Below are 12,594 nucleotides of genomic sequence, written 5' to 3' on the forward strand. Positions count from 1 at the left end.
GAGGCAGGATGCTCCGGTGAGATAGATTTCAAATCAATATAATCTTTCTAATAGACTTAGGCACTTCAAGGTACAAGGCACTGCCATAAGCCACTGTGAGTCCCCAGGCACGGGGAGACCCCACACAGGGAATTTAGTCTCATTCTGTGGATGAAGAGAGGCTATTTCAGACCCTGGGGGCTTCGCTTCTAGCAGTGGGCTTGAATTCAAGTGTTTCCCAGGGTTTCCTCTGGGTATCTAGTCCTAGGTTGGGCACAGCAAGTATCCATTATTCCAAGTGTCACTTGCTGTATTCTGGTGGCTGCTCAAGGGTTGAATGACTGATGGCACAGTGTTGTTTTGGGTTCATCAGAGATACCTATAATGATGGTTGTTGGAATGTCTTCCTTGGGTGCTAATGCAGAGGTGGCCAGTGCCATTACCATGTTTGTCCCAAAGAATCTATTAAATGCTGTGCCTCCGGACCTGCTTACCCATCCTGTTTTCCTTTTTTTTTTTTTTTTTTTTTTTTTTTTTTTTTTTGCCTACCTGGAAATATGGGTCTGATTCACATTTCCACCCCTTAGATTTGATGGATGGAAATCCGTCGCTTCTCCTGTCCTTACTTCCCAGGACCTCATCAGGAGGCAGCTTGCACAGAGTAGATCTAGTTGTGGTCGGGTTAAAAACAAACAAATAAACAAAACCCAGAAAGCCCTTCATGACTGGAGAGATGGCTCAGCAGTTAAGAGCACCAGCTGCTTTTTCTAAGGACCAAGAGTTCAAGTCCCAGCACCCACATGGCAACTCACGGCTGTCTGGAACTCCAGTTCCAGGGGATCTGGCACCCTTCCACAGACATCATGCAGGCAGAGGCACCAATGCACATAAAAACAAATCTTTATAGTTAAAAAAGAGTTTAAAACTCCTTTATTTATGTCTAATTAACATACAATAAATTCGATATCTAAATCATACCGTTTAATGCTATACAAACGTACCGTCAGGTCTGGAGAGATGGTCCAGCTTGCCGCTGTTGTCGAGGACTTGAGTTCAGTTACTAGCACCTACACCAGGCAGCTCAGAGCTGTCTGTAACTACAGTGTTGCAGGATATGGTGTATCCCCATACCACCATGGTGAGGGCATACACTCACACAAACACATACGCAGATACCTAGATTGAAAAAAAAAATGTAGGTATTTCTAGCTGTACAATAATGGCCACATTGATCTTAGGACATTGTTCATGTCACCTTAAGCAGCCTCTCTGTCCCCTTTCCCCATTGACCCCTAAGAACCCCAATCATCCATTTTCCTGTCACCTTACAGATGCTGTATACAAGGAACACAGACTCAGAAAGTCAGAGGCAGGTGATGAGAGGGAAGAACAGAGTCAAAGACTCCAAAGCTGAGACCCAGAGCTGAGACCCAGCAGCCCAAGCCGGGAGACTCAACTGAGCAGCCCCTGAGACTCCACATGGAGCCATCTCCACTCATGACACACTTCAGAATGCACAAACTGGTGGGCACAGGGTACCAGGAGCCAGGAGTGGCTGGGGGTCCTGGCAATAGGGTGAGCCAGCTGTGCTTGGCTCTGTGCTAGAAAGCAGGCCACGCCTGGCCTTGGCTGCTGCTTCAGGAAGTGCAGAGCCTACCATTCATTCTGTGGGAAGCTCTGGTGGGCAGACTGGTGTGGGAAGCTCTGGTGGGCAGATCTGTCCTGCCTCACAGATCTCCGGGGCACCCTGGCTTCAGTGTTCGCTATCCTTGTAATTGTTCTCATCACCGTAATGTTTGTAAAAAACACCAATATTTTTTGAGCACCTGTTGTGTGCCAAGCATAGTTCTGGTGTTCCCTTGCCTTTAAAGCTTTTCATGGCTCAGTGGGACAGGTAGATCCTTCAGTCATTTGTATGTGGGTGCTGTACATGTGCACATGGATGTGCTTGCATGTGGAGGTCAGAGGACAACCTTGGCTGTTGTAGTACTGGCATGATCTACTTCTCTCCCTCGAGACAGATGCAGATGGAGAGGATGCAGATGCTGAGGAGGCAGATGTTGGGGGTAGGGACAATGATGATGGGGACCCCACTTTCTCTGAGCCTCAATTTCCACACATGTAGAGTGAAATGGCCCAGTCGCTAGATTCCTCTCTCCCAAAAATTCTCTGGAAGGCAGGACAGCCATGGCTAAAATTTAGTAGCAGTTGAACATCTTCTGGCCCTTAAATCTTAGCTCCATGGAGTCCCTGCTGACACAGTGACAAAGGACATCCAATACAAGCCTGGAGACATCTCAAATGATTCTGACAGAAGCAAGCAGGGAGGATTCCCCACGGGAGGGAAGGGCCTGATGGAGCTACAACAATCCACATTCCTCATGATCCCTGTTCTAGGGAGAGGCAGGGAGCAAGGCCGCCAGTTTATTACGACCACATCGACTGCATTGATTTCTGTTGCTTTGACGAGGAAGGCATCCAACTGGAGATGTGCATTGTCCTGGGACTCACGCACCCTGCAGGCTCAGCCCCAGCTTTTTCGGAGTACAGTAACCCAGGTGGCTCTTAGATTTGGAGGGATGAGCCCAGCTTTACAGGGTGAAGATTACCTGTGCTTGTGTGTGTGTGTTCGATGTGTGCATGCATGTGTGTACATGCATGAGTGTGAGTGTGGTATGTGTGCATGTATGTGCATGTGTATGTGTGAGTGTGGTGTATATGCATGTACGTGCATGCATGTATGTGTGAGTGGTGTGTGTGTGCATGTATGTGCGAGTGTGGTGTATGTGCATGTGTGTGGATGCATGTGTGTATGAGTGTGGTGTGTGTGAATAGTATGTATATGCAGGCATGTATGTGAGAGTGTGGTATGTGTGCATAAGTGTACATACATGCATGTGTTTGTGTGTGTGTGCATGCATGCCTGTGAGTGTGGTGTGGTGTGTGTGTTGGGGGGGAAGGAACCATGAAAGCACTCTCTCTCAGGAATATGCTGCTAAGAATCAGGTAGCTGGCATTCACATGCATCACAGGCTCCATAAGCTTTGGAGCCAGCCTCAGTTTCTCTTTTATGAATGAGTAGGACAGTCGTGCTCCTGGGAAGACTACATTAGTGACCTGCATGGTAATTGCTTCATGTAAAAGATGTGTGAATGGTAGCTCTCTTATGTCTCCTCACAGGTCAGAAGCTTAGGAAGAACAAGATCATTTCTCTTTTCTCCCCTCCTCCCACTGCCCCCTCCTTTCCCTCTCTGTCATCTTTTCTCTCCTCCCCTCCCTCTGTCCTCCCTCCCCCCTATTTTAGTTCTCTTCTCTTTCTCCTTCCTCCTCCTCCCCTTTTGTGGTCGATCCAGTGAATGACTTTCATTGGGGTCATTTACCAGAGGATGGAGGACGGACTGCATACAGACGCACAGGCACCTCACCAGTGGCTACACCACTGAAGAAAATGTCTCTTCCCTTGTCCAGCAACCATTAATAGCCAGCAGCTCCCCAGAGGAGAACGAGGCTTTATGAGCCCATAACCTGCTGGTAACTATGAATTGCCTAGAAATCCGCGGTGAAAAATAAGGTCTCATGAGCCCCTTCCGAAGGGCAGGCTCTCCAATTGTCTGGAGTAGCACCATGTATGTAGAGCCCGCAGAGAGGGTCTGTAACGGAACTGTGATAAACACTTAGTAAATCCATGCAGATTGGGTGAGGTGCAGTGCTGGCTCGTTTTCAGTCAACTCGACGCATGATAAAGTCATTTTGGAAGAGGGCACCTCAGTTGAGAAAATGCCCCCACCATGTTGGCTTGTGGGCAGGGCTGTAGTGCATTTCCTTGACTGACGATTGAGGTGGGAGTGGCCAGCTCCCTGTGGGCGGTACTATCCCTGGGCTGGTGGTCCTAGGTGCTATAAAAAAGCAGACTGAGCAAGCCAGGAGGAGCAAGCCAAGGGCCACGGAGGCAGCATAGCAGGAGGAGCTGGGGTGCATTTGACTAAATTTGTTTTGGAATTTAGTTTTGGAATTCACCTAACACGTGGCATGCCTACGGTCCTCTCTCCCTCACACCAAGACTGGACACCTGCCCACACTAGCCTCCTTCGCTTTCCCTTGGTGGCCACAGCTCTCCTAGTCCTGACCAGACATCCTTGTGCAAAAATGTGTCCACCGTGGTATTGGGCATGCAGGGTGAGTGGCACCTGAAGAAGTGACGTCTGATTGCCAGCCCGGGTGAGACCAGCAGCAGCCAAGACAGATGTCACAACCTTGGGTAACCAGTGCTAGCTGATGTGCAGATCTGTGACACGGAAGCAGGGGCTTCTGGTTTTTTTTGTTGTTGTTGTTTGTTTTTGTTTTTTTTTTTGTTTGTTTGTTTTTAAAGAGATGGTAAAAGCCTGAACTCTCAGACGAGGCCTCTTAGTATTTACACAACAAATGAGAAAGACATATCCGTGGCTCTGCTCAGTGAGTCAAACAGGAGGCCTGTGCACCCTCCCTCAGTCTGCAGCCTTCAGAGTTTGAATCCACAGGAGGATGGGGAGGTGGGGTTCAGATGATGCAGCTGGAGGAGTCTGAGAGCGCCTGCGGAGGGAGCCCCAGCCCCCATCCTGTGTTCGCCCAGCTGCTCTCCTTCGCATGGATGAAAGAGCTACAGTTCACAAGAGTGACAGTTTCTGTTGTGGAGGCTGAAGGGCCTGTGAGGGAATCGACATTTGGAGAAACTGAGGCACTTGCCTTGAAACCACAGATCGCCTTCAGGATGGTGGTGTTGAGGCTCAAATCCAGGCAGTGAGCCTCAGGTACCTGTAGCTTAAACAGAGTCCCCTGACTGCTGTGTCCATGGGCTTGCTTATGGCTGGCAGACCTGTCCGGAATCTTGGCTCTCTCTGCAAGGGGCATTTGCTCCTTTGACAAGGGATTTTCCCCTAAGCCACATTTTTCTCCTCTAGGTAACAGGTAGTGGTACAACTGACTGCCTGGGGTAGGGGACTGTAAGAGTTGTATGAGGTCATGTGGAAAGACGGCTTAATTTAGAATACACCTGTTCAAAGGTGTTCAAGTGCCTATTGCAGGAAAGACGCCATGACTATGTGGCCGAGTCTGTGGACCAGGCTCCTAGGAAGCTCCTAGAAAGATTAGAAGTCGGTGGTGCAGGTCTAACCCCAGCACTGGAGGTGAAGGGAGGAGGGTGATGTTGAAGGCTAATCTCAACAGCACAGAGCTACATAGGGAGTTACAGGCTAGCCTGGGCTACATGGTAAGGCTTTGTCTCAAAACCCAAAGCAGGTAGGTCCACTAATGGTACACACAAGAGATGGAGGTGAGAGGGTCAGGACGTCGATACATGTTGAGTTTGAGGCCAGCCTGGGCTGCCTGAGATCCTGTTTTGAAAAATCAAACCCAAAGAAGAAAGAAAATAAGAAGGCTAAGACAGAGATTTTTCTTGGTAGAGAGAGGGAGGGAGGGGACGGGGGAGAGGGAGGAGGGAGGCAGACAGACAGACAGACAGACAGACAGACAGACAGAACTTTTTTCCCCTCTAGGAAATGCACACATTACTTAAATTCTGAGGCCTGAGGGAAGAGGATTGATTAGCCAGACACAAAGGAAGAGAGCCAGGACCCTCACTCGTGAAGCGTGGGATGTCCTGACTCCACTGGGCTTTGAAGGAGTAGCAGGAAGAGACACAGATGAAGGAATGAAAAGACTGTTTCTCATTGCTGCTGGGAGCTGTGCAGGGGAAGACAGGGCACAGCTGGTAGAAAATGCTAGAAGCAGGCTGGATGTAAGGGAGGGTGAAAGTGAGAAGACTGTTGGAAGTTCTAGTCAGCTGGGCCTCTGAGAAAGAGAGAGCCGGAGCCAGTGTGGCAACAGAGATGAAGACACACTCAGTCCTCCGTTTGCAGGCTTCCAGCCCCAGGGCAAGATTCATGGCGGCAAATGAATCACTACCAGGGGCAGATAATTGTGTGGGAGTCCAGCATTGCGTGTGTATGTGCATGCATGTGTGACTGTGAGTGTACTCTGTGTGTGTGTGCACGCACATCTCACTTACTTAAAACAAACATCCGGAAAAGCTCGAGGTGCACCTCCGCTGTCTAAATGGCGTTAATGTGGCGAGAACGCAGAGTGCCCTTAATTTGGAAATGTTAATGTCTCCTGCAGGTGCTTTCCAGTTAAACACATTTTCTCTCCTCTCAGTGCAAAGAGTTTTAATTTTTGCCTGCGCCTGTTTTAAATGTTTGTTTTTAGGCCACTGCTGGAGTTATTTGGCTTAATGAAAAAAAATTATTTGTAAAGCCACAGAGGTGCCAAGGCTTAAAAAATGTTTTGTTTTTCTTTGCATGGTGTGTGTGTGTGTGTGTGTGTGCCATATGTATCTCTGTGAATGTGTGTGTGTGAACTCCTCTGCACATGCCCACGTGGAGGCTAGAAGTCAAGATGGTTTGTGTCCTCTATCGATCTCCTTGTTATGCTTTGAGACAGAGTCTTCTGCTGAATTCAGAGCTTGCTGCCTTGGCTAGGCTGTCTGGCCAGCAAGCCTCAGAGATCTGCCTCTCCCTATCCCACCCGACACTGGGCTTAGGGTATACACCCTTCTGTCTGCTTGCGCCACACACATGGTTGCCTGGGATTGAACTTATGTCCTTAAACTTGCAGAGGGAGAGCTTTAACCCCAGCTACCGAGGTGTGTTGGGGGTTGATCTAGTGCTATTATATATTACAGTGCTGGCTGGCCTCCAAGATCTGCTTGAGCAGAGTCTAATGTACACCAAGTGGTGCTATGCAAACTCTCCTCCCCAATCTAAAGCTATGAGTTGAATAACTGTGGCTACAGCTAATTACTGGTGGAGTTTCTGTTACCAGGCTGGGGGGGGGGGGGTCGCAGGTGGGGACCAGGAGGGAAAGAGAAGATGGAGAGAGAAGAAGGAGAGAGCAGGAGGTCTCCATGAGGTGAGATGGACCGGGAACATGTGGCCGAGTGAAATGTCCCCTGAGGACACACTGATGGAGCAGAAATAACCCAGGCAAGACTCAAACAGCAAGTACTTGGGGAATGCATCTGGGAAGTTTGCAGTCTAGAATATAGAAAAATAGATTAGGGGTAATCCCCCAGTAATTGTGTTAAGCTGATTAAATAAATCCATAGGACTCTGCCTTGGTAATTGGGGGAGGACTGGCGAGGTCATATTAATAACTAATACAGTTTAGTAAAATCCATTTACAGAGGTGCATTTCCTTTACAGGCATTAAGGAGTCTCTCTGTGCCCCCCTTTCATCCCCTAACTTAACACATATGAGTTGAGCACCTACTATATGGGGAGGAAATGGTCTAGGTTTGGGAGCTGAAGAAAGAACTCAGGGAAGGAAAGAGGGGCAGGTGTGTGTGTGTGTGTGTGTGTGTTTGTGTGTGTGTATGTATGTGTGTATGTATGTATGTGTATATGTGTATGTGTGTGTATGAGTGTGTATGTGTGTATGTGTGTGTATGAGTGTGTATGTGTGTGTATATGTATGTGTACGTGTGTGTATGTGTTTGTGTGTATGTGTGTGTATGCATGTGTGTTTGTGGGTGTGTGTTTGTGTGAGTGCAGGTGCATGTGTGGAGGTTAAAGGACAGCCTAAGGTATCAGTCCTCATCTCCTATCTTGTTTTATTGTAAAAAAAAATGTTTTTATGTGTAACATGCGTGCCTGAGTGTGTTTGTTCACCATATGCATGCAGTATCTGAAGAGGCCAGATGAGGGTACCAGATCCCGCAGAACTGGAGTTATACTTGGTCATGATCTACCCAGTCCCAAGTCATCTGCAGGAGCACGAAGGTTCTCAGCAGCCGAGTGACCTCTCAGTGACCTCTCCAGCCCCACCTTCTACCTTGTTTGAGACAGGTGTTTTTATTGTTTGTGGCTGCTTCTTCCAGGTAGCCTGCCTGTGAGGTTTTGGGGTCTTCTTGCCCCCACCTCCCATTTTGCTGCAGGAGCACTGGGGATGACTGAGGTAAGCTGCTGAGTCCGATTTAGCCACTGAGCCATCTCTGCAGCCTTCACTTTGTGTATTTTGATTACACATTTTAAACACATTTCCTGGGAATTTCCTTATGGTCAGCCTGGTTAAAGGGAGTGGGGAAGTTACTAGAAATCCGGTTGGTCGGACAATGGTAATGGAGCGTGTGGCTGTCGCTGGGTTGTTGGTGAGAATTCATGGTTATGTTTGTTCTTTTCCTCAGTGCTGTAAGAGCAGTGTGTACCTGACGAGAACAACTTAGGGGGAGATAATGTGTTTTTGAGGGTCTAGTCCATTATGGTGGGAAGGGTTGACGTCAGGAAGATGAGGTGACTGGTCACATTGCGTCCATTGTCAGGAAGCCAGAAGTGGGGCTGGGGGTGGCATGAGGTGGGGTGTGGTAGAGTTTGGGGGATGCTGGCACTCACCTTATTCTCCCCTTTTCTGCAGTCAGGACCCCGGCCTATAACTCAGTGCCACTCACATTCAAGATTGTTTTTTTTTCCTTTTCAGTCAAATATTTCTGGAAACACAGACACACCTAGATGAAATCTATTCAGATCGCCAGTGAAGATGGACCGTAGAAGCTGCGCTCGCTTTCCTAGGCCCTTCTTCTGCATTAGCCCACGTGACTCGCCTGGCACCCATGTACTCTTCTCTCGTAGCCCACGTGACCCGCCTGGCACCCATGTACTCTTCTCTCGTAGCCCACGTGACCCGCCTGGCACCCATGTTCTCTTCTCTGATAGCCCACGTGACTCGCCTGGCACCCATGTTCTCTTCTCTCGTAGCCCACGTGACCTGCCTGGCACATAGAACATACTCAGCAAAGAGGCTCTGACTGAATAATCCTCGCGCCCACGTGCATCTCCTCCTCCGTAGTCCTCACTGACGGACTGTGGTGACATGCTTTAATTAGACTGGTATTAAAAATGGAGTCCTGATGAGTAAACATGCTAATTCAGAGAGGAGGAGATGATTCAATAGCTTCCAGCCTCCAAAGTTTAATTAATGCTCCTGTGAAATTGTTGCATGTTTCTTGGATTTAATGTTTAAATGTTATTGGATTCTCACCATGAAGGGAAAACTAAGGAGAGTTGGGGACGCTCTGCCTTCTTAGCTCCTCCGGAGACCAGAGATGGTCATCCACGTTTCAGAAGCTTCCTTACCCAACAGTTACTCGCTGGGTAATTTTGGTCCAGTATTTGCCTTTTCTTCCAAGCCTGCCTTTGAATATGAGTAACTCTGTCTCCCTCTTCCTACAGAAGCTTAATTTTCTTATCTTTGTCCATCAGTGTGTATTCTTACCTGTCCATGATGTATTATAACCAAACAGTCCACCCTCCACACATGCATTATGTCCATTCATTGTCAAGCCATCCATCCATCCATCCATCCATCCATCTGTCCATCCATGTGTCATATCCATCTATCCATCCATCCATTCATCCATCTGTCCATCCATGTGTCATATCCATCTATCCATTCATCCATCCATCCATCCATCCATCCATCCATTCATCCATCTGTCCATCCGTGTGTCATATCCACCCATATAGTGCAATCATCTGTCTATGTATCTATGTGCCTATGTTTCTATGTATCTAAATATGTATATATGTATCCATTCATCCTTCACTCATCCATGTGTTATATCATCCATGTATTATAATCATTTGTCTATCTATCCATTCATCCTTCCATTCATCTATTTAATCTATCCTTCTATCTTTTTATCCATGTACACATGCATACATATATGCATATGAACTTACACATATACATCCCGGTCTCCCTTCTGCAGTATGCAAACATGGCCGTCTCTCCCCTCCCCTCCCACCATCCCCCTTCACTCTGCTGAGTGTCACCAAGCCTCCTCATTCTCCAGAGCCTGTGTGCCGATGTTCTTGTTAACTGATTATTGCACGGCTCCTTTAAAAAAAGTATATAAACATTTATTCCACGACATTGTCCTAAGTTGTTTTCTCAGAGGATAGGTGTTGGGGACATTTAAGTGTTCCCAGACATGGCTCCTTTTATCTAGAATTTTGCTCAAAGTCCTCAGAAGAACCGTTTCTATTATATTGTTTCTACAAATGCCTCACTTTTTTTTTTTTTTTTAAATCTTGGAGCTTCTGAGTACTTACTGCCCATAGTTGTAATCTTTATCCCTGTCTCCACCACTAAGCTGCAACAAGATTGAAGACTTTTCTCTGTCTCTAGCTTAAGAGGGACCTGCATATATATAGCAGGTGTTCATTAAATAATTGACTGACTTAATGATGGTGGTTTGAATTTTGTCCTTAAACAGCTTACAGTATATTTAGAGAGCTAGACCTGCTATTTAAGAAGACAAGTAAAATAAAGTGGCCATGGGAAAGGAAAGCCAGGTAAATGGATTCTGACCATCAGGGCAGGGTGATAGCACCACGAACAGGAGGGAGTGGGTCGTAGGACCTGGAGCATCTGCATCAGGATGGTGTCACAGACATTTTGGCTACCCCCTCTCAATTCCTCCTGTCCATGTTCAAGTTCATGTGAGCCTGGTGCTGACAGTGACTGAGATCCCTGGCACATCACAGCAATGTGCTCAGATTTGTGGCTCATAGATAGTTCTGGCTCACCGGGGGTTACAGGAGCAGAAGGAAACTGGGTGGGGGAGGTGCTAGTGAATGAGGGTTTCAACTCAACCCAAGACAGCAGAGGTGTAGTCTCCACAGTGTCCCGGGTTGTAGAGTAGCTGCTGTCATAAATGCCCCTTGCATCTACTGTCCTCCCTCCTCAGATCCTCTGCCCCACCTCACTGTCTGTTCTGGGATTCCAGTCTCATCTCAGTATTGATTTATAGGAAGATCCAAAGTGAGAGGGACAGAGTGGTCACTTCACACACTCTGGAGGAAGTCAGGGACCCAGACATGTCCCCATGGTTCTGAGGGACCACCCACTTGTGTTAGTGCCATGGGCCAAGTGCCTAAGGGGAAGCTTCAGCTCCTTGGTGGTAAAGAAAGAAACAGAGACTGTAAGAATGAAATAAGGGGTGTGGAGTCCAGAGCCCTGAGATCCCCCACCCAGCTCAGCCACTCCTGTGGTCTTAGTTACTGTCCTTCTGCTGTGACAACATAAGAAAGAAGGACTTCCTTCAAGTCCTGGTTAATCATGGAGGTAAAGCTTTCTTCTTAACTCTGGGATCCCACAAGTTCTTCATGGTTTGCCTTTTCTCAGGTCTCTCCTCTCGTATTCCGACTACCTGTGCTGGCTTCTCTGCTTCTGCAAACTCTTCATCCCCAGGGCAGTTGGGGGTTTGGTTATTAAGGCATACAACATCCATTTCTCATGAGAGGCCTGGATGAAGTTAGATGCATGTAGTTCAGCTTGGGATCTCAAAGAAAAACCATTTTCTCGCTGTCTGAGGTATCATTATGGTTAATAATGATGACATCAATCTACCTCATCAGGGCTACCAGTGTTTAACTAAGAAAAATGCTTTTGTCACTGTTAGTAAATATGAAGCTTGCCTACTCCATCAGGGTGACACCCCCAGACGGGCCGCTCCCTTCCCAGGTTGCCAGCTGCTCATTTGCAATCCAGCCCTCCTTGGAACGACAGCGTGCATTCCTTATTGATGCTTTAGCTCTTTGACAAATACATTTTTCCATGAGCAGAAACATAATTAACTTAAGTCATTTATATTAATCACAAGGGGAGAATCATGCAAAACAGGGGTAATTTTGTACTGAACAAGGCACACTGTCTAATGAATATAGATGATACTGATTTATGTGTTTATCCAAAAAGCAAGAGAGAGAGAGAGAGAGAGAGAGAGAGAGAGAGAGAGAGAGAGAGAGAGAACAGAAAACCTTAAGCCAACACCCAACCCCACTCCAGCCCCTGAAAAAGCTGGAAAAAAAATCCTGTCAAGGTCTCTTTTTAATGATGCTTCTGAGCTTGGTGGCATCCTGCCCACGGATCGAAAAAGAAAATGACTTTTCAAGTGTTTACAGAGCCTGAACAGCGAGAGAGAGATTCCTTCCCAGCGTGGGTGTCCCAGCGTGACTTCAGGAGGCTGGAATGACCGGTCTTTGCAAACGCTCACTCACTCCTTAGCTCGCTCGGCTGCTCTCTCCACAGCTGAGCTCTTGGGAAGGAGTGTGAGGTGGGTCAGGTAGGTATGGTAGCAAGGGCCAGGTCCCAGGAGCTCAGTGTCTCTCGTCTCTCGTGTGGAAGGAACACTTGGCTGCTGTAATTAAGAGCGGTGATGCCTGCTGTTCTGCGGCTCCTTCTGCCCCACCCACTCATGAGTGAAACAGTTGCCAGGCTCTCTGAAGGGAAGGGGGTGCACAGAATCGGGAGTGGGCAGACGAGAGGATGTGGAACCACTGAGACGCAGAAGGCTAGGGCTGGAAATCCCTACACTGTGGGACCCGCCCTCCTCCATTTTCCCATTTGGGAAACTGAGAACACGAGAATTACAATGTGTAGCTTCAACCAGGCAGCTGCTTTGTCAGATGCTGTGATGAGTGTGTGTGTGTTTGTGTGTTTGTGTGTGTGTGTGTGTGTGTGTGTGTGTTTGTGTGTGTGTGTGTGCTCACTCATATGTAAATGCTCACATGTATATGTGCACAT

This window comes from Arvicanthis niloticus, chromosome 17 (genome assembly GCF_011762505.2).
Source record: "Arvicanthis niloticus isolate mArvNil1 chromosome 17, mArvNil1.pat.X, whole genome shotgun sequence".
NCBI lineage: Eukaryota > Metazoa > Chordata > Mammalia > Rodentia > Muridae > Arvicanthis > Arvicanthis niloticus.